This window comes from Prinia subflava, chromosome 1 (genome assembly GCF_021018805.1).
Source record: "Prinia subflava isolate CZ2003 ecotype Zambia chromosome 1, Cam_Psub_1.2, whole genome shotgun sequence".
Lineage (NCBI taxonomy): Eukaryota > Metazoa > Chordata > Aves > Passeriformes > Cisticolidae > Prinia > Prinia subflava.
The window spans coordinates 39,610,520-39,633,831 of NC_086247.1; the positions used below are offsets into that span (position 1 = coordinate 39,610,520).

Sequence of the window (23,312 nt, forward strand, 5' to 3'; positions counted from 1 at the left end):
ACGCTTTTCTTCAGAAGAGCAGTATCTGACACTTGCTTTTTGCAGGCACAGCAATCACTGTCTTCAGAGAATCTGAACACAGCACAAGGCCTTGGAGAATGGAAAAAATAGAAAACTCCTCAGAAATACAAAACCCCCTCCGGAGCAACCTCTGCTTTAGAATCACAATCCTCGTGGCTTTCACTTGGAACATGTCAAGAAGAGAAAGCAACTCACAGAAAATTATTTGAATGCTCCTGAAACAAACCAGTAGATTTTTGCATCACCTCTGATAAGGTCACCAGCCAAGGTCAGTCCTTGGCAGTGTCCCCGGTGCCGTGCCAGAACAATGGGCCCTGCACTGGGAGCGAGCGGGCAGGCGCAGGTTCCGCGGCTCCGGCTGCGCAGATAAGCAACCCCTGTGCCTTCAAATAAATCACAGCGAGCGGAAAGAGCCGTGTCACATAGCTCTCCTCTCGTGTTTTCCTTAGCAGACTGCCACAGGGAAATACTCAGATGCTGAAGGATGTCTGTTTACTTAGAAGAGACTGATCTAAAAAGAAGTGACACCATAATCTGGTCACGCGAACTGTCTCTTAGCAATTAGGCTGTCTTAGTGGTTTAATGTTATTTTAGGCTTAATTTTTGCTTTTGGAAAGAACACTTGCTGCTTGAAAAACACAGTACATGTTATGCCACATTGTCCACGCACTTATGATGACATCAGAGGCTATTAAAGTCATTGCATCATTTTTGTAAGATGTGTAATCTCAAGCTGAACTGAGTTACTCCTTTGCCTTTTTGAACTACACAGAAAAAGAAAATGTAAAATGCTTTGTTCAGAGTGTTTTCTGGATACTAGTCTTTAACTTTTATCTCCTCTCAGAAACTGAGGGCAATGGAGGTGAAAAATAATTTTTGTAACACCCCACTACAGGACTAAAATACAAATTTTCATTTAGGTATTTCTTTCTTTTTATTGCCACTGATATCCCTTAAATTGCAGATTTTCCTAGGATTGTCTCAGACTAAAAATATAAATTGAGAGATAATGCCTAACATACAGTAAGATGTTTATGCTGCTATAAATAACAAACTTGTTTGCAACTCAAAAAAAAATCCCAGTCAAGATGTAACCTAAAATAGCTGCAGAAGCAAGAAGGTAAGATGAGAGAGTACTAAGTAATAGCAATATGTGTGTACACTACAAAAGGAGCTAATTCAAATTAGGCTCATTTTTATTTGTGAGAACCATTTCTACCAGCTTGACAAACTAATGTGCTAAACAAGAACCATACCCAAGTCCCCTCCACACATGCACATCCCATCAGGCCCTTAATTCCCATTATTTTGCATTAATTTTACCACTGTTTTTTGTTCTTTCCCAATGCAGTTGTGCATTTTCTTATTTTAAATACATCAGAGCTTTGTTGAACTGATATATTTTGCTTTATCTTTCATCTATCATCAATAATTCAGTTTCATTCTATATTGCATGTGCTCCCCTTCACATTACGTACACTACACAAACATGCAAGACATATTTATTTCTATTATCAATTCAAGTGGGAACAGAATCGTGAATCCAAAGCTGGAGAACAGAATCATGGAAGGAATAATATAGACTCATAACTGATCTGCTTTCAAAAAGCATATTTAATACTTAGTAACAACAGTCCTTTTAGAAGGACCAAATTGTTGATATATGTGCATTCAGAATTTGATTGATAGATGCATAGATACATAGATACATAGATAGATACATAGACACACAGACTGTTATCACTGAAAGAGCTTTTTTTATTCTGTTAAGTTCAGAGGTTTGCTACTTCCGAAGCTGGCTTAGACAATGTTACCGTTTATGTCATATAGCAAAGATATATTCCCTGATTTATTTTTAAAAGCACTATTGTCAGGGTTTGCAGACAGACAAGCTCATGCATTGGTTGCCAATGTCAAGGTTTTGATATCAGAGGGGATAAAGGGAGGAATGGCAGGAGGCTGGGGCTGCCCTGTGCTGGACAGCTGATTCCTGTCAGCTCCAACAGACTGAACACAGGACACAGATGAACCTATCATGCTCACATATCTGTGATAAAATATTTAAGAAAAGAAAAAAATGCTGGACAGGCAGAGGAGGAAGTAAAAAGGGAATGAGAAACGGCAGTGTAAGCACCAGTGCAAGAGAAGAAGGAGAGAAGGCGCTGCAGATGCTGGAGCAGAAACCCCCCTGCAGCCCCTCGAGCAGCCCACACTGAGGCAGAGATCTGAACATGGGCTGGCAAAACCTCATGCCAGAGCAGTTTTTTGCCCTGGACGACTGCAGCTCATGGAAGAACCCACACTAGAGAGGAAAGGTATCAAATGGAAGGAGAGACTGAACTGATCTGCTACAGACTGACTGTGCCTGTGCCTATCCCTCACTGTACTGCTTGTGGGGTGGCTGGCAGGACCTGAGAGAGGTGAAGTTGTGCCTGCAAGAGGGAGAGAAAAGATGCTGTTTTGTTTTATTGCTTGTCTTTATTTCTCACTACCTGAATCTATTTTCATTGGCAGTACATGAAATTCATGTTCCCCAAGTCAGGGCTGTTTTACTCACAACAGTAATTGGTATGCAGTTTCTCTAACTTTATGTCAACCCACCAGTTTCCTCATCCTATTTTCTTCCCTGCCCCCTGAGGAGGAGTGGGTGTGCAGCTGGGTGGGTGTTTCGCTCTTAGCAGTGGCTAACCCACTGTCCCTCCCCAGGAGAAACACGGATCCCCGAATTCAGAAACTGCATCTCCTGGCTTGTGCAGCTCATCTAGATGAAAATCAAGGTGTTTCATGAGAATTACTGCCTCATAAATATTCTTCTCCTAAACACAATGCCTGCTAGCAGCAGATATAGATAAGGGACAAATGAGGCTGAAAATACTTCTTGCTTTCCTTATCTTCAAAGGATCCAGAGCTAAATTCCTTACTCTTATAACAGGAAGTCTTTAGTCAGAGCAGTATCTCCCTTGGTACTGCTCGATTTCAGACAACCTGTCCACAAACTGACACAAACTGTGTCCTTTGCCCAAGTAATCCCATTCAAGTAAATGAAATTAATACTGTGACCAAGGGTTTTAAACTCAACGTTGTCTAAACTGAAACTGTTCAAACAAAATTTGGTTCAATGCATTCCAATACTTAACATGCTTAAAAAAACCAAAAAATTAAACTCTCAAATAACTTATTCTGCTATTTCCTAAATGAAATTTTTGTTCTTTGCTTAGACGACACTTTTATTCTAGAAACTTACTGTATGTTTAAAATGGTAAAATAAGAAAATATCACAATCGAAATAACATACCAAACCATTCAAATGAAATATTTTGAACTGATCAGAGCTTTTTTTTCTTGGCTGGTGCCCAATTTTTCCCCTTCTTTTGAGAGAATCTGGATTCACAGGGAGGGGAAAAAAAAAAAAAAAAAAAAAAAAAACAAACAAACAAAAAAAAAAACCACCACAACTGAAATCTCAAAAATGCTTGCACAATGGGGAAAAGGTCATGATTAGAATTTAACAGGACAATCAGCATTATGATCACATCTTAAAAAGTAAATGCTGTTTTTTGTAACATTTAAAACAAGATCATAAAAACTGCATAACTGGGAGCTTGCCACATGTCAGCTGACATAAGTTTGCCTTACTCTCCTAGAAGCCCTTCATGGGACTTGTAGCAAATTACAACAGAAGATCAAGTGGATCTTTCTGTGGTATTGTAAGCATGCTGTTCAACAAACCTCTACAAGCAACTCAGTATTACTGATGCATGAAAAAGTAAAACATTACTTTGGAAGTGCAGAGATGTAGTAACAAGGATGCTCAAAAGAAAGCCAAAAAATGTTATTCAGTATTAAAAGTACTTCTTTGAAATTATTAGTGCACATTGTCGGAAGGAGGATTAATATCTTTATGCTGATAAAGAGTAATGGCTCTTTTATACAATGTGTCAAATCACTTGAATCCTTTCCTCCTCACAGCAATGTCAGTAATTAGCCAATATATTTAAATTTAAAAAGGCAACTTTTTCTATTTGAAGATAATTGAGTTTAAGGTCATATGAAGTCATTGCATAGCAAATGTGTACCCATCTAAGAATCAAATTTAGACACTGCATCCTGCTCAGTTCAGAATCCTACTGTAAAGTCAATGGACAAATAGAGAGCAAAATAACCTTTTTCATAAAGTTTTTGAAGAAGTAGCATTGCATTACCTACACTTTTGTTCTTAGTCCCCTCAAGTAGACACTCCTAAATAGCTCCTGTACGCTCCTACAGCATAGTTAAATAGTCACAAAAGAAAGGGTTATATCAAAACAAAGTGCCTCACAGGGACAGAAAAAAAAGAACCCTGAGAGATCTGTGACATGAAGGAGCAACTCCATCCATTCTAGACAGGCAAAGCTAAAGTGAGTTCATTTCAGCAAACAGAAATGCTGATGCAAAAATATGTATAAGGCCCATTTGTCTTCTGCAGAATCCTGCTGTTTCTTTCTAAAAAAGGAGAGATTTTTAGTAAAACAAATTATACAAACAGTAATTTTGAGATTTCTAGTGCTTTCAAGAGCTCTCTGTTAATATCTAAGAATGAGACTGACTTTTTAAAGCATAAAGTTTGCAATATTTCTGCAATACATCCTATTGCAAAATGCTCTAGGTTGTAAAATGCTCAGGAAATTTTCTGTCTCAGCCCTAACCTCTGGCAAAGACATCCCCAAAACGTATAAATCTGAAAATTATAATTGCAGTCATTTGTCATTCTGTATTTGCTCAGATTTTTAATATCAGACTGAGAACAGCTAAAAAAGGGGATACTTTTCAAATGTCATAAAAAATTATTCCTATCATTTAACTTCATCAAGATATTTATAACTGATGACAAAATTTGCTCCTGTGTTAGAATTAAGGTTGTCCACACCCCTAAGCCTTTTGCAGTGCCTCCTTTCAGTTTGTCTTTGATGCCAGAGCCTTATCTATGAAACAAACCCATCAATTTCCCAGACAAAAACTGGAAAGAGATTAGCTCCCTCCCTACTGAGATAAATCACTTCCCAGTGTACTCACTTGCAAACTTCAACATTTTTCATATGGTTTTCACTCTGACTTGGCCTGTGAAGGAATGTTATCTTCAAGACAATTAATACTTCTGTGACACAAGCATAGAACTGTAGGCTCAATTTTCAGAATTGATTGGTAGCGTTATTCTTTACATATAATGCAAACAGTTATTGACTTGTTTCACAAGAGTGATCATACTGGGTTTTGAGCCAGACAAGAAAGAAAGAAAAATATTCGGTTTTGCGTCTGTTCAGATTAAGTTGAGCTTTAGAGGATGACTTCAGATACTCATGTTGTACAGCTGCAAATATATTTATGATTCTACATGTGAGTATCATAACACAAACACAGATCTTATAAGCTTCTGGAAATATTGCAGCTTTCTAGCACCCAAGATCCCAGCACAGACCCATTTCTCAAACGTTTTGAATGTTGTGCAAATTTTTGCTTTATAAAAGCAGTTATGGCCCATCATATTTTACAGATGTAAAATTAGGCTAGAGCATACAGTCAATGATATACATTGATTTATACATCCAGAAAAAAGAATATTGTTCTCTTTTACAAGAAAGAAAGCAAGTACCAGTTAATCCTTTAATATCCAGACTAGATCACCTCTATATCAAAAATTCATTTATTTGTTACAAGTGCCTCTTAAGACACATAAACAAATAGATCTTGGTGTCCACTCAGATCAGTATAAACAGACCATTAAGACAGTTTATAAGGGTTTTGACTAGGAATCATAGAGCAGCTGATGTTGGAAAGTGCCTCTGGAGGTTATTTAATCCAACCCACAGCTCAGAGCAGGGTCAGCCACAGCAGGGTGCCTGGAACCATGTCTAGATGGCTTTGGAATGTTTCCAAGGATGAGACACCACTGTCTGAGCAATCTCTGCCAGTATTTCACCATCCTCACATTAAAATAATCTTTTTCTTATGTTTCAGGGGAATTTCCTGTATTTCAACTTGTGCTGCTTTTTTTTCTGGATACCACTGAAGAAGAGTTTGTCTTCATCTTCTTCACTCCCTGCACATCAGCTATTAATACACATTAACAACCTTCCTCTGACTTTTCTCAAGGCTAAACAAACCCAGGTCTCTCAGCTTCTCTTTGCATATTAGATGCTCCACCAATCCCTTAATCATCTTAGTGTCCCTTTGCTGGACTCATGCCACAAGGTCCATGTCTTTCTCATAGTGGGAATTGGTTTTTCTTTTCATTTTTCCTTCTGTCTTTAGATTTGGAAACATATCTTTCACATACTAAATATGTACTAACACACTGGCAAGTAAGCTTTGTTCCTGGGATTTTTATCCCTTTTAGCTACAGAAAGCCAACGAGTACAATTTCATTGCAAAAAGTAATGAAATTACTCGCACCTGGCAGGGGAAAAAAATTAAGTAATCTCACAAGCACAGCAGAGCCCTCTGCTTTAAGGCATTACTTGTTCATCCACATCCAGACAACAGTCTAGAGGCAAAATAATATTTTCAGGTGTCCTTTTCTGTTGCAAATGTCTCAGGTGAGGGTTAAGGTGTCAGGGCCACAGAAACAGCCAAAAAGCAAGCACTGTCTCCAGGAAAGGGAGGAGGAGAGATTCTCCCTCTCCATTGCTGCCAGAGTTACCTATCAGCATCTTTCCACAGGGTGACAGAGGACTGGAATGCAAAGACTTCCAAACTAACATTGGCATGTAAGAGAAAACAACTCACTCATCTACTGGCTAGCCCATTTCCAGAAATCCAAATAATCTTCTCTAAAATTTATTGTAATCCCTAATCACACAGCAAGTAAACAAAGGTGCAAATGGCAGCAGCATTTGTTATGTGTTATTGCCTGGGGGTTTTAGCACACAAAATCATGAATTAAGGACATGAGCTATCTAAAGCATACTCACTCAGTTTTCAGTCCTGCAAAAGAAAGACGGGGATAGGCTTTGTCATGGGATATAAATTTGTATAACAGCTGTTGGAATTTAGGGACCACAGAGCTCAGTCTGAAGACAGCACAAAAGCTGTGTCAGAATCTGAATAAATTAGTTAATTAGTTTTTCTCTACCCTTGTTGTTATTTTGAAGCCATCATTAAACAATCTGCAGGCAACTCTCACAACACTTTGATTCTCATTTTTCACTGAAATCACTGCAGTCCCAGCCTTTAAAGACTGATGTCTGAGAAGCTCACACAACAAGGTTAATGACCATTCAAATCTTGCATTTGTTAGTTTTGGAAAGACTAATTGGAAAATGAAGAATATGCACCATCTAAGCTGCTATGTGTCATGCTGCTTCAAAAAAAAATTATTTATCTGAGCACAAGTAAACCATCTGTCCTAGTGGGCACTCTCCCTTGTTATGAAATGGTCACAGCCTTATTTCTTTTCATTTTGCCATGGCAGAGAGGCCTATAGTATAATGTCACAGGCTAAACCACAAAATACATTTTGATTTGGCTTAAGTTCACTTATAAGCTGATAAAATGTACTTCAAGCAAAATGTCTGCCTAAAACTGTACCTGGAAATGTGCTTTGAATTTCTCATTCATCAAGAGAAGAGTGTAATAAAGTAAATTTAATGTTCTGGAATTCCAACAGAAGTGCAACACTGACAATCATTTTAGGTGCAAAAGAATTACACAGAAAAAGCCTTTCCATTAAGTTTCTACTTGGTTACTGGAATTTGCTCTGTGTGAATAAAATAGCCAAGACTGATCCAAATCTCTTAAGTTTCCAGTAGTCAAAATGTAATTTTTATGTGCACATTTGTCTATCATGTCAAAGGTATGAAACTGTACTTGTCAAGACAGTGTATGTAGATTCCCCAATTCTGTAATGAATACTTTGATTTTCCTGTGTAACATGTTTTTTTCTCCTTCCCAAAAGCAGAAGTGTGCATGATACAAGCTCTTGGTTTAATGACAGGTTTTAAATAAGGTTTTTGTTTTATACTCAACACTACAAATTGTTAGTAAATTTTCAACTGGAACAACAAACTGTCTTTTCTACCAAAACTTGTTCTCAGAAGATGAAAAATCAGAAAGATGGAAGTTGTTCTATTCACATATCTGAGCTAAGTCTAAAAAAATGTTATTTCCACCAGAATCCTTTTTTTAAGGCTTTAAAAAGCCTTTTTTTAAGAGAGCTCCTTTCTCCACATGAAAGGTGTTATTGTTTTAATGTGTATTTAAGATGATCTGTGATCAGGCCATCAAGTGCCTTTTGGGTAACCTGAGTGAAAATCCTGTGGAAAGCCAGCAGAAGGCAAGCTGGCATGTTCACATGGTGCTGCTGAGGAGATCTAGCAGCAGGCCACTTCCCCAAGCAGTGGTGTCTAGGTTCATCACTTGCCTACAGACAGACCAACACTCAGGCCACAGTCCAACAAGCCCCAAGAAATTTAGAATCAGCATGGAAGACAGAAGAAATTCTCAACCAGAGAGCTGAAGGGAAGGTTATGAATATGCATTTTTCACATGAAGAAAAGTGCATAACGGGCAAGAGCTTTTCAGTATTTCCTGTTCACCAGTATCCTTTTTGCCCTGCTTCAGTTACCTGGGATTTTATTCACCAGCTAATACTACTCAATTATCATGTTCTGGGACAACATAATAATAAATGTAGAGCTATAAATGACCCAAACACGTGCCCAAGTGTTGATGTTAGAACTGTGCCCAGTTATTGATATTAGAGCTCCTACTATCTGAATTGTTCAGCTTCTATTATAATACCTTCCAAACTGATATGTCAGGAAGACCCAGTGCATTCAAATACGTAAGTATCTGGTGAGTTTATGTTTACAGCCTGGACTATCAGAAGTCAAAATTAAAGGAAGAAAAACTCCTAAGTGATTAACAACATCAAAGCCTAAGGTTAAGTCAGGCAGATCATGTGCAATGTTTAACTACTACCAAACTTAGCATGAGCTGTCCAGTGTAGCAACTTTCAACAACATTCTTTGTCTCCTGCTCAAATTTTCCTAGATTTTGCTCCATTCAGCCTTCCAGTAAAAAACACCTTTACCCACTTATCCATAGCTGGGTTTGAGTGTTTCCTAATTGCAGAAAAACTTCAAAAGTAATTTTTTACAATAAATGAAGCTCTACACTACTTCTGCCCTAACTGTTTTCATAAAAATGCCAAAATGGAAATTCACAGACATTTTCAAAATTCAAAACCAAGACTACATAAATTGTAACTAACATAAATAGTAATAACCAGAATTAATATTATGCAGAAACACAAAACTGATGAGAAATAGAGCCATTCCTGATCTGACTAATTATATGTAACAAACTAATTAAGCAAGCTTTTTAAACTGGACAAGTCTAGTTGTTAAATAGGAGAAAATTACACAGTTGGTAGACAGTATATGATATTTACTAAAATAGCACGTGGAGTGGTGTGCTAAAAGTACAGTATCTTAAATAATGCAATAATTATAAAATGCTTTCATCTAAAATTTTACAATGCACTAGAGAATCCTCTCTTTGGGGGATTCTGAGATGCTGATAAAACTGTTCTTTAGATAATAATTGTAATTTAGGCTGATGACAATAAGAAAATACAATAAATTTTTAAAGCTTTTCAAATTATGAGGTTTGAGTTCTCAGCTCTTGCTTTGACCTTTTCTTCCTGTAAATTTTGAGACTTAAAAGAAATTTAGGGACCTGATTCTAACAGTGAAGTATATTGTTACAATGAAGGCATTGCCACTTTCCTGTAGAGAACCAAAGTCAAAATACATTTGGAACGAAGTGCAAATATAATGTTGAACATATTACACTGTCTCTCCTACTAGAACAAAACACAATTATGGTCTGAATTTGTCAGAATTTACCATCTGAATTTGGGGACCTAGATCACTACATAATAATAGGACCTTTGCTGACTGAAGAGACTAACAAAAAATGCACAATAGACACTCACTTAGAAGGGGACCAAAGCACCCTCACATTGAGAAGAACATTGCTTTGTAACAGAGCTGTCAAAGGAATAAAAATTCAAACTTAAAGCTGAATTATTTTTAAGATGAGTGGGCCTGCATATTCAAATGGCTGGAAAAAGTACAGCATTTTTACTGCTTGGCAAATGTAAATCACTGGGAAAAAGATCTGCATCACAGATGTGCTGTTGGCAACTGCAGGCAGTAGATACAGAAGTTTTGGGATGTATTATCTTGTGTTGCTGCATTGTCTTTGGCCTTCTCAGTTTGATTGCTTCAAATTGATTTTTTATTCCTGATGAGTGTGTTCTTATTGAGGCACAGAAGAAATTCTTGACATCCTTGTGACATTTAAAAAGCTAAGGCCCAGCACTGAACTACCTACAATCACTAAAGGAATATATCAGAATGAGCAATGCTGACATGAAACTCAGCAGAGTCTGCTGTGGCTAAGGGGCAGAGAAGGCATGTACAGGATAGAAATTATTTGGAAGGTGCCGGTTCAAAGGAATATTACTCTGAAGGTTGCTGTTAATGTGTCGTGTTTCAAAGAGTTCACCCTAACAATTTGGGGTAGAAGGTATCTCTTAGACAGCTCTAACCTGACATGTAGTCTTCAGAAATCCTTCAACAGCAGTCACGTTGGGTATGTGGTAGAATAAAACAGTCCTGTTGGGTCATCTGTCAACAACAAAACCTGGGGGTGGAGGAAAGAGTGTCAGCTTTAAGTCATTGTGATAAAACATCACGACTTATTTGGACCTTCACAGCAACAATACCCAGTTTACGTGCTATTATCCTCCTGTGCCAGGATGGCAAAAGCAACGTTTTCATCTTTGTGAAGAAAAAATCTTTGAACTTGAGACCTTTGGGGCTAGCTAGACCAAAAAGCAGCTTAGCAAGAATCTCTGACCAGCAGAATCTTAGGAAGAAAGGTCCTATAAATATAGGCCTAAATATAAATATAGCATCTGTCACAGATACTTTCTCTGCCCCATCTAACTTACCAAATTCCAGATTGTGAGAGGCATCTTAAGAGGTTGCTTACACACTTTGGAGCATCCATGACAGGTATGACAAAGATTTACAGAATTTCAAGCTTTGTGGGGAAAAAACCCTAACTTTCAACCTTTTCTTTCAAACTGACTGCCTGAAAACTGCATTGGCCTAGTTGTGAGAAACAGTAATTAATACTCAGCATCATTCCTGATTTATTTTAGTTTACTTTTCTTGCTCATTGCTTTTGGCTATTCCTTTTACTCAGCCAAAATAGCAGAGATTAAGTTATACTGAAGACCTGAACAGACCAATTTCCAATACAGTGAAGAATGTATCACTGTCATGGTTTAGTCTCAGCCACAAACCAAGCACCAGCCAAGCCCCTCGCTCGCTCTCCCACCAGTAAGATCAGGGAGAGATTAAATGGACCAGAAAAGAATTGCTGAAATAAGCCAGTGAATGGAGAGGTTTTCATGAAATATGGAGGATTATGGCCAGCATAACAGCAGAGGAGGACAGACACAGAAAAGGAATTATGAGGATTAAAATGTTTTTAAAAATTATGCTCTTATGTGTCTATACTAAAGCTGTAGTGAACACTTTCAGTTTCTTGGGAAAGAAATTCTCTTTTAGTAATTGTTTTTTAAAGCATCAGCAGGTACTTCTATGTGTCCTCAAGTTTCACCTTCTTTTGCATCATCTGTTTGAACTGTCCACACAATATATGCATGTTAGATAGAAATTTATATTTTACAATTATTTATTCATTTGAAGTATTTCATAGGGAAAGCATAAGGAAAACAAGAAAACAGAGCTCAGTCTGACAGTTCTTCTATCATCCATTTTCAATCACATTTCTATTGTTAAAACCTAATCTGTTCTTTGCACAGCAGCAAATACTTTTTCTGTGCTATCATTTGGGTCAAATCTCGTGGGTAGCAACTTGTATCACTGAATACTGTACAACTATGACTTGACAAGGCATTCCTGGGTGATCTTTATCACATATCAGTACACAAAATCAATCACACAAGCTCCATGGTGTTCCCTTGTTTAGTTTAGAGTCTCCAAGGATGCTGTTTATTTTCCAGGTGGTGCTGACACAACTGATACCAAGGCAGTAGAACACATTCCAAGAAAATGAAAGCACATGTTGCCATGGCACAAAGAGTAAATGCATTGAACATTCACTTCAGCAAGGAAGGAGCTCTTTAAGGCATTTTTAAAGGGTTGTAACTGGACAAACAAGCCCTTTCCTTTCTGATGTGTAAATGAAATTGTATAAATATATACATCAATTGTATAATTGATGTATAAATAAATTTATATCATAGGAAAAAAAGATGATAACATCTGAGAGTGTGTATTTTGCTATTAGGTAAGTTAAGACAGCTTCTGCACTATAAACATGAATGTGGCCATGTCATTCCCCTTGGTATTAGCAGTCATCCCGAAGCACAATCAAAAGAAGTAGAATGTATTTTCCTTTTAAGCATACCAGTAACACTTAAATCCATCTAGACACTGTGTCTGCAGTCCCAAGGCTGGGATCTAGGAACCTCACAGGAGAATTCTGAGTCTCCAGAATTGTTTGTCTGGAAAGGCAAAAACAAACTTGCTGTGTTTATATACTCAGCTTTGAGATGTATGTCAGCTCCAAATCTATCTCTGCAGAGTGTAGCTGGAGCAAAACCAAAATAGAACTGTGCTGCTGAATTCAGTTCTGCAATAAGGCAGATCTATACCATCCCAATCCCAGTAAAATGCATTTACTACTGCTTATTCTGAAGTGGTTCATGGCTTTTCTTGCTATTTTTTGTCCTACTTGGAACAAATATTTTCATATTTGCTAAACACAAAATTTGAGTTTGACTTTCAAAAAAGCTTAAGTGAGATCTCTATCACTCTAAGCAATATAAAAAGCTAAGATCATTCATGCACTGGTTTCTATTTTAATTTACTGAGTCCAAAAGTGAGATCAGTGCTAGCATCATCCAAACATGCTCTTTCATGTTTGTTCTTTGGCAATGGGGATAACAAAATACATCTCTCTACATCAAGATGCAAGTGCTAGTGTAAGGAAAGGCCCTGCTTTCCCAGCCTGGCACTTTGAAGGCTTGTATCCAAGAATTTTTTGCAACAATTTAATACTATGAAAATTGACACATTGATTTCTTTACACAGAGCAACTCCTTCAATCAAATATGTCTTTTATCTTCTGAAACCACTGGATGTGTTAGACACAAACTGATACCTTATTGATTTTGAGTAAACTGGCTTTGTGCACTAAAAAACAAAAAAAAAACTATCTGACTGAGGTTCCACCTAACCAATTAGATGATCTTTTTAGGTCTTTCAAGTCTGCTTTACAACTTTAATCCTTACAGTTCTTCATGGTTCAATGTTTCTAAGCCATGTCACATAGGGTAAAAAAATAGGATCTAGAGCATATGGCAGGTGAAAAGCTTCTATCCCTCCACCACACTTTGCCTCTCCATATTTAGCCTGTGAACACTGAGACAGAAATCATCCTCAACAAGTTGTTCATACAACTCAGCCTGGCACAGTGAGACCCTGATTTCACTCTGGTATGTAGGCTTTGCTCTACAACTGCAGTTTCATGTTACTGTTTATACTGTTCATAACTTTATGGTTTTCCTGTGGAGACAAGAGTGATCTACACCAGCATGAGCTGTGCAAAAACTGGGAAAGGTTGGCAAAACAAGAATTGTATGACTAATAGTAAAAAATAGTAATAAATTCCAATGAAAGAAGAAAACTTTCTTCTCTTTTCAGAACTGAACACTTCAAGCTGATCACTGGAAATTCATAGTAAAGCCCAACTAATACAGCAAGCTCATCATGATGTCTGAATAGAGACGCTTCTGAAGCAAATATTTAGCCTCTCAGGAGGTTTTTCAAAGTTTTTCCTCCAAAAATCACACAGAGCCACAAATTGTGTGTTTTGTTATCCTATTCCTAAAGGAGGTACACAGTCATAGATGCAATTCCCCAAATAAGAGCTTGGGACACACAAAGATTGAGCATTTTGCTGCAAATCTTTCAGGCAGGTTTGTGGGTGTGTTTTTTTGGTTGTTTTTGTTGTTGGTGGGGGGTTTTTTTTGTTTGTTTTTTGGGTTTTTGTGTGTGTGTGTGTTTTGTTTGTTTGTTTGTGGGGGGGGTTTTTGGGGTTTTTTTTGTTTGTTTGTTTTTTGGGTTTTTTTAACCTAGAGAGAAAGAAGATGCTTTATTGTCTGTTTTTCTCTAATGCTGGAAGCAATATTTTTAAGATGTATCTGACCACTCAGCAATGTCATTCTCATGGATTTTGGGTGGAATATTCTTAATATATTTTGCCAGGCTGGAAAAATCCATGAACTTGAATTTATAATACTATATAACAGCACTGACAGATAGATACCATTCCTTGGTAATGTAAATCCCATATTCAGCCAAGAGGCAGTAACACTATGTGACAGGAAAAAAAAAAAGAGGACAAAATAGGCAATTACTGTGCTAAGGATCACTGCTGGCACCCGTGAGTAAAAGACACTAACTTTTTCATGAGCTAAGTAAAATGTGGGAGAAAATTTACCATCTAAGCTAGTAAGCCAATAGTTTTGGTTTGTCTATATCCCAATATCATTTATAAGAGCCTTCAAAAATTTTAAGTCAAAGTTTCTGAAAATTAAACTATTTTAATTTCATTTGAGATGTTCATGTGGTGAAATTGATAATAACTGTGAAAAAAAACAGTTTTGAACAAAGCAACGTATTGCATCTTGACTAAAAATGCAAAGATACAATAGGTAAAAATGCAGTTGACAGTTACAGAACTATTCTTTCTCATGCTCTAGCAGCATGTGCTAACCTATAATATTATAAGTGGCATCTCTTAGTCTGATCTATTTTGAAGGTGTATTCATAATCACTAGCACAAAATTTTTAAAATATAGGTACCTAAGGTTAAACATTTAAATTAAAATAGTCTCTTTCTGAAAAAAAAGAGGCTGTGACTGAAGCCAAAGAAAGTTGCCAGGCCTCTGATCTCTGTGGAGATGGAATTAAAGAGTAGGAAGACTATATGTGAAGTAATGTGATTAATGTTCCCAGCCAAATTTAAAAGTATTAGTATACATCTTTCCTAAGCTGGCAGAGAAAACATCAAGTAGAACAATTTATGCATTAAAAAAAAAACCCCACATTTGTCAAAATGTTAAAAACAAATGTTTTGGCACAATCTCTTACAAAAACCCAAGAGCCAAACAGCCACAAACATAATATGCTGCAGTGTAATCAGAATATAATTTCATCCCCATCTATTATCATGCTATAGAACAATAATAATCAGGAAACAAGTGAAAGAAGTATTACCTGGTGCTTTGGAAAACAAGTTGCTGGCAGGCACAATTCTTGAAGTGTTATAATAGGTGAGAGAAAACCCAAAATCAGATAGACAGTGTTTAAGTGATAGATACTGCTTCTTTCTGCTCACACATATTCCGGCCACAGTGTGCTCCAAATGGTATTGCCCTGCCCGAAAACAAATGTTCATGTTAGTTCAGTATCATTTTCTATACCACCTGTAGCAACAGCAAACACATATTGAATACTTAAGCAACAGCCTGATTATTCCCTTGTCAGAGTTTCAGTTGGTAATCTTTGAGTGGTGTGCAAATGATATCCTGTAACCTCTGTCTTCTGTACTGTACACTTTGCCTTGTACAAATGTTTTCTTTCGCAATACAGTTCAACACTACAGAGAAAAATTTGATTTAAGCTTTTGAAAGCATTGTTTATTTAAGGTCCTATTCTACATCTCCAGTAGTTATGGGTATCCTGCAAAACATTGCACAAACATTAGGTAATTAAACTTTATAACATTTTCATGTGAAACTGTATTAGATGTATTAAATGTGGGGAAAAACAAAGATTAAGGCACCAGAGAGACAAATTATTTGAGGGTACAGTAACTGAGAGAAATTCTATATATCTTCTGACCACAGTGGTACAGATTTGTTTGCTAAAGTTAGATATCAGGTAAAGAGCTTTGCTGTTTCAAGAAAACATGACTTGCTGAAGGCTCAGGAGCTGTGGAAATCCAAGATCATGTACGGGAGAGCTTAGGAGCAGTTCTGAATCCTACACTCAGGCCTAACAATCTATGCAAATTATGAAATTATATAACAAAGGGCTATATTACTCACTTGGAATTACATGACAGGTATGATAATGTATTACTGAGAATATTACAGAAAATCATTGTAGTTTAGAATATTGCTTCATTTAAATTGTTGTGGTTACATGAAAACAGGGGAACATGCTGGTGAATATAATGATCAGGGTATAATATAATGCTTAAAAATATACCACACAACATATTCATATTTCAGTCTGTAGATGAACAACTTCTTGTCTGAATTAGAAATTGGTTTTGAAGAACAAGATACCGAAGCATATAGCCTGGCTAAGTCCTGAGGTATTTTTTCTTCTTTTTTCAGTATTCTTTGCAGATTTTCTTTCCAGCACCAGAAGAAAAGGAAGAATTCAGAGAAGAATAAAGTAAACTAAATCTACAGGATTTTTTAAGAGTTACAAAATTTACAGTGACCTACCATTAAAATAAATAACTACTCAGCTCATAAAATTTTATTTGTAAGTGGAGCAATAATTCCTCCTTCCCCCACTGTGTATTTGATCTTCAGACCTCCTCCCACATCCTACCTCCACATTTCATCAACAGATCAGTAACAGACTGTTTCAAATGCAGGAATAAAGAAGCCTCTCCCCAACTTAAGTAAATGACTGCAGAATCTAGGGAACACCATAGCTCTGCATCTGCCTTAAACTTTTCTCTCATTTAAAGAGAAGATCTGCTGTTGAGATGGGATTATGGAGGCCAAGCGTAAAAAAGGTGACAATATCTGTACAGTTTGTGTCTAGGTAACACAAGTGGTCTCAGTTGTCTTGTGATTTTCATAGCCTCTGTTATCTTCCTTAAAATACCAGAAAAAATGAGATTTTTGTCTTTCATTGAGAACAACTGCATCTCCACTTACTGTAGTCACATGGGCAGTTCTGAAGGGACTAACCCAGGAGTGCCCTGATAACTTGCAAGCCAGATACAAATAAAATGAAAAACAGAAGTTATTTTTATTATCATTATTTTTTTTTCAGATGCTGAATTATGACTTCTAAGAAGCTTGGAGATGAAACTCTGGGCTGTCCTTGATAGTGGAAAGGCATACATATTTGATGTATGTAAGAGCACATATCACAGTATCTGTCTGGAACAGGTGATCAGAATGGTATTTCCTGTTTCGATTCCTCCATGATCATTTATCAGCAGGTAAGCATAACTTCAATAAACAGTACAAACTGTAGTAAAATCTTTAACAAGTAACATACAAAAAACCAATCTGAATACTAATAATATGCGTTCAGAGAAGCAGCAGTCTGAAATTGTGGTGTACAGAAAACGGGAGCAAAGCGACAAAACCCTTGAGCTCCCTGTGTGTCTGTGGTTTGGGATCAGAACCTTGCCTCACTTACCAGTTTATCTGTTGTGCATGATGATGCCAACCACTGTAGTTGTGAAACCTGCCATGGACAGTTTCCACAGAGACCTTTAAGGCAAACAGAAGCGTTTTTAAGCAGTGCCACCCAGAGGTGAAAGACAGCTTCTCATCCCCGACGATATCAGGGCTCATTTTTTACAACAGCTGTGAAGAGATCATAAATACAAAAATCTCTTAATGGTCTGAGAGTCCTGTAATAGAAAAGGTCCTGCAGAGAGGTCACCAGTGGGTGAGGGGAGGAGTGCAAACTGCACTGAGACAAGTTCTACCCTAAATTTAAAGTGCAGTCTCACAGAGTTGAGTCCCACAGCTACACTAAAGGCAGAATCTCATGGTTGATTTTGTTGCCCAGGGCTGTAAGTCTCTTTGCTCTGTCAGAGGGCTGAGTGTTTCTTCTGTGCTGTAGGAAAATCAGTTTTGAGACCTTTCCTCCTTAAACACTGCCCCAGTGAAGTCACATGAAACAGGCTCCCCAGCTGCCTCAGTGGCCCTTGAAGAACACAACCCAGTTTATTGTTGCCTTTTTTGTACCGGGGTCCTAAAAATGGGCATAGTATTCTAGCTGCAAGCTAGACAAACTCTGCCAGGAGTGATCTCACCTGCAGTGAGAAAACTGCAGAGCTCCTTAAGGTTCTGCTCCATCTGTTGACACTGAGGTACAGTGTAATATCCACGTCCTAATGAAAGTGAAATCTGGAAAGTTCTAACTCCTTCTGTATTACCAAAGAAAAAAAGTCTGTGTCCAGAACCTATAGCAAGGCCCTATCACTGACCACCCCATCCAAGTCTGTTTTCAATAAAAACTCAAAGAAGCAGCAATCTTGTAATGCTACTTCTGTGCTACTACTTTGTGGTGAACTTGCTTCTAGAAATATCCCTGTATGGATTCATCATGTAACAAGCACATCTTAAAGTAATCCATATGAAAAGTCATAAGAAAATAAAATAGAAATAGAACATAAATAACTGAAAGGAAAAAAGGAAAGAAATATTCTATACTGTCAGAAAACAAATTACTCCTACCCATTATCTTCACTGCTGATGCAAAGAGGTAAATGTCAACAGAATGTGAAGAAATACAACAGGAATGAAAGTAAAATAAAGATAGAATGAAAAGATAAAATTTGGTGTTAAGGCAGAAGAGGAGTTATTTGACAGTCTACTGATGCACCAAATCAATATACTCTGCCAAGAGACAACTCCTACCTAGCCACAGAAGAAACAAGAACTGTTCAGTGCAAATTTCACTTTAATTAGAGAGAGCATAATGTGTTCAAACCCCAAGTACTCTGCTGGCATGAAGAACTGAGTTCAAAATCTGTAAACAGATTTTGCCATGAATAAATGTATATATGGACAAATGACACAAATATTTCTTTTTCAGACTGCCACTGAAATTCCACTATTGTAGAGAATGTTTCTGTTTCAATAAACGAAATAAACAAAAATATCCTTTCAGCTATTTTTCTGTGAATTTCTAGTTTGTAAAAGGTATTCTTAAAGCATTAATGCCTGCTGCCTCAAATTAGAGTCAACTGATATTAGAAAAAAATACACTGGATTTGTATTCATTAATTTCAACTGAAGATAAGATTTTCAAGCACAGTTGCACCACTTTAACTGTTAAGAATTTGAGAATGTACATAAATGAAATTTCTCATCCCCTTGCTAAACTTTAGCCCTCAAGCACTTCCCACTTAGCAGTTGATGTAGAAAATATCCTGTTTATATCCTGCATTCTAGTAAATGGTGTATTTAAGTCATACCTGTTTGCAGGAGTGAACTATGAAATGGCAGAAGATAAAAAATTCAGAGGCACTTTTAATACCTTTCAAATTATCTCTTGCAATCAGGATGCAAATCTCATACAGCAGCTGTTTTCCTCCAGAAGAAACCTGTGCTTTTTACCAAAAATGTAGTGAACTGTTCTGTGTTTTTCCATATTCCAAGACTGCCAGATGGTTTTGAATTCTTCCCATGTCTTTTTAACAGGGTCTCTCCTGAAAACCACGACAGCATGAAACTCAAAAAATATCAAGTACTGCCAAGCCATTCAATGCTGGAGCTTTGATGGCACTAAGAGGGGACCAGCTTCACCCAGGACCCACACTGCCCAGGTCTCAGGACCCCAAATGTCAGACCCTGCTCCAGTCAGGCTGCAGCAGGGCTGGTCTCCATCCCCAGGGAGGTGCCTGATGCCTGGGGCTGCCCTGCTGCCCCACTGCTGGCCAGGGACTGTCTGGGGACACTGTGCAGCTCCAGAGGTCAGCGCCTCAGAGAGCCACCTGCCCGTGTCATGCCCTGACATTCATACGTACCTAAACAGACAATTCTGTTCAACCTACTGAGATAGCTAGGGCACTGTTTTGCTACATAAAATCAATGAATGGCATAACAGTCTCAGCTGTGCAATTCCTGTAAAAGCTAACACAGAAGTACACAAGCACAGTGACACTATTGCCTGTCAGACAATACACCTCAAATCTTTGCCACTTCAAGTATTTCAAATGCCAGAAAGATGAAGGCAGAGGAACATGAGAAGGAAGGCCATTTGATTATAATTATGGTTAATCTTAACATATACTCTGTTAAATTCTGAAGTTGTTTCTTTTTTATTTTGTTTATTTAAAAGGTTTTCTGGCTCACTCACCAGTGTAGGCAGCTATACAGGACAGACTGTTTCTACAGTCCTGTAAAAGTACTGTACCAAAAATAAATGTGTTGATTATGCTCCAAAGGTTCTGCTACACCACAATGAAAGTATAAAGAAGACAAAAATTAAGACAGGCCCATACGGTACAAACTTCTAGAACAGGGAAGAAAATCTGTTTCTAAAAGAGAATTACATCCAAACCAAAAATACCTAGATTCATTATTTCAAATTGCATAAAACCAGACATGTTTTATACATCTTTAGAAAAAAGCCTGTGGCACTATAAAGTTATGTGCAGATTTGTGAAGGTTTTAAAATTAATATTAGCATTACCCCTATGTTATGCTGCATTTCTGTGTTCTAAGTAATAACTATTGAGTATTTGAGTATTTTGAGTAAATACTTTTTTGAGTATGTAGTGGGATCAATGAGATGCCATACAATCTTCCAGTTACAGGCATATGTCCAGCATCAAAACAAGCATAAGCAACACACACTGAAACAAGGAATCCCAAATGTTCCTCTTCTTTCTCCTTATTAAGGATATGTTGATGATACAAGCAGCAGCATGTACTGCAGTAAATGAACAACTAAGAGAGAAGGCAAAATACTGAACTCACATGAATCTGCTGTCAAACACTCTGCTGCTCCCCAAATTAGGGCTTTTGTATTCTCTCAGGTTGATTTTTAAAACAGGTCAAATAGTCTGGAAGACACTAAACTCCATCAGGATACTTGACTTGGCGCCACAGTGAAGCACAGTGCTTAAAACAACACCGAATTCCTCTGTTGATGCCACCCTTCAATCTAACCAATGGCAGGAGCACAGAGCAGGCACAGAGAAAGCATCTGACTTAATTGTTGGGGGAACAAGAAGCTCCTTTACTATCAGTGTCTTAAGAGAGGACATCCCTGTTGTCAGAATAAGTGCTTCTACTTCATAAATTATTCTTTGCTTCAGAGAAAATATATAGCTGGACAAAAATGTTGATCTGAATGCTTTCTTCTTCCTCCTTTGCTGAAATTTGTATCACAGCTATCAATCACACATCCTTAAAGCTTTGTGCCAAGGTAAGCAAAGGAAAAAAATATGCTCTGACTCTAGGATCTTACCAAGTGATTTCCATGAGTCTGGCACAAGACTTAGGTTTATTCATCTAAGAAAGGGCAGAGCTGGGATCCCAGCTCATTATCACTGAAGAGAAAGATTTTCTCTAAAACACAGATCATCTTTCATGGCTGTAGATAAGTCTACAGAATTTCCACAAACAAGTACCAGAAAGGCTTTGGGGCTTACATGACCAGTGTTTCTCAGCTCACAGATAAGTTCATCTGTGATAAGTTAAATGAAATGACTAAGAGTTTCACAATATTTTGTTATTAAATGCAAAGCATACCTATCACTTCACTAAAATTATCTGCAATTAGCTTGCACACTTCTCTCTGTAGGCAAACGTTACAAGTCATGTAACACACACTTGAATTGCTTCAAGAAGATGTAGCAAGCAGAAAGTTTCATCCACTAATGCCTTTCATTAGGCCTTAAATTCTCATTCTTAGCAACAAAACAAGCAGAGGTGCTAGTCTCATCCCTTGTGAGCCATTCAGCCTTCTTGTGAGCTCAGTCTCACAACTGTGGACCAAAGCAGCAGAGGGGCTGCCCAGCACATCTTGCTCAGCTATAGACTATCATTGTATTGTAAACAGAGACCAACAAAAAGCTAGCTTTTCAAGTCAAACAGAGCTTAAAATGGTCAATAATTCACCTGAAGAAAGAACATCATATATCCATCACAGCATTTGTATCATGAATTGTAATAAGTGTTAGGAGTATCTCTCTAGTAAGTCTACTCCTAACCTGCTTCTTTTCCTATTACACACAGCTTCAGCATTTTTGCAAATCCAGGATGCCAAATTCTAAATGACCAAAATATTAAATTTTTGGTGAGCAAACAGTAGCATAAAAGTGGTAATAGTTAACTGAAAAACCACTGAAGAGTTAGATTGCACTTTGTACAATTAGGAAAAAAAATGATAAAACCTACCTTCCAGCCATGACTTTCAGTAGGGTAACTCATCCATCTTCCATCTGAATTTCGTTAGAAGTAAGGGTTGTATACGCTTGATAAAAAGAGTCAGGCTTGGAAAACAAGTATATATATATATTTCCTTGAGTCATGACCATCACACCTTATCCTTTGCCAGATCCATACAATTTCAGCCAAACTCATCAGTATAATAGAAACACATCATCTTTGTATCCCCCTTTCTCTAAAAGGGACTCTCAAAACACTCAACATGTCATTGTTACCCCAAATCCTGTTCTTCTGTAGCACTTGTTCATCCACTTGAAGTCAGCACAATCATCCCCATCTCCCAAATAGCTGCATTCTGCCAGATGAAAACAATGTTGCTGTCTCTAATTATTAATTCTAAGCCACCGAGTCATTGAAATACTGGAAGTCATTGAAATTTGGAACCTAAGATCACAACTTTTGTCATATTCCAGGCACTCAAAAGTGTACCCATATTATTAGGTCTGTTAAATCCATCAGTTCTTGGTTCTCATTTCAGTTCTCTGCACAACACTAACCTTATCCATAAAACATACCTTTTTAATTTTTCCTTTAGTTCACACCAAACACATAAAGATGTTTAATAGCTTCACTGCCAAAAAAAAAATCACTACATATCTTATTTCATCTCTTCATAAATTCCTTCACTTCAATACGTACAATGTAGATCACATTTAAAGTAACCCTTAGCTACTTTATACAAATAAATTTCTTCACACAGCTAATTACTTCTTAAAACCAGCTTTAAACATCTCTTTCTGCCTGTATCAGATATCTCTATGCACATTCTAGAGCGTTTCTAAGAAGATCAATACAACAGGTTGAGTAACAGTCACAGAAGCAGTGTCTTATCTGCTCCGTCACAGTAAGTCCTGTGGCCATCCCTATGTTCCCTGGACAGAGATATCTACAGTGTTTTCAAATGTATTTTCCCTGAGCATAAAATACGATAGACATTAATGGTACTGCCCCACTGAACTTCAAGAAAGTCTTTCTA

The 23,312-nt window shown here is 37.4% G+C and overlaps 1 protein-coding gene across 11 annotated transcripts in view; it reads right to left on the reverse strand.

Annotated features, from left to right (window-relative positions):
* The window catches only part of RP1 (RP1 axonemal microtubule associated), a 219,289-nt gene that overhangs the window by 175,415 nt on the left and 20,562 nt on the right, over positions 1–23,312 (reverse strand). For 10 of the 11 annotated variants that reach the window (XR_010079946.1, XM_063394058.1, XM_063394010.1 and 7 more), the window contains 3 exons: positions 17,562–17,635; positions 15,384–15,542; positions 10,613–10,707 (listed from right to left, as the gene is read on the reverse strand). The gene's annotated coding sequence lies outside the window, so the exon portion shown is untranslated. The remainder of the gene's footprint in view (positions 1–10,612; positions 10,708–15,383; positions 15,543–17,561; positions 17,636–23,312) is intronic. The other variant, XM_063394047.1, reaches the window with a different exon arrangement.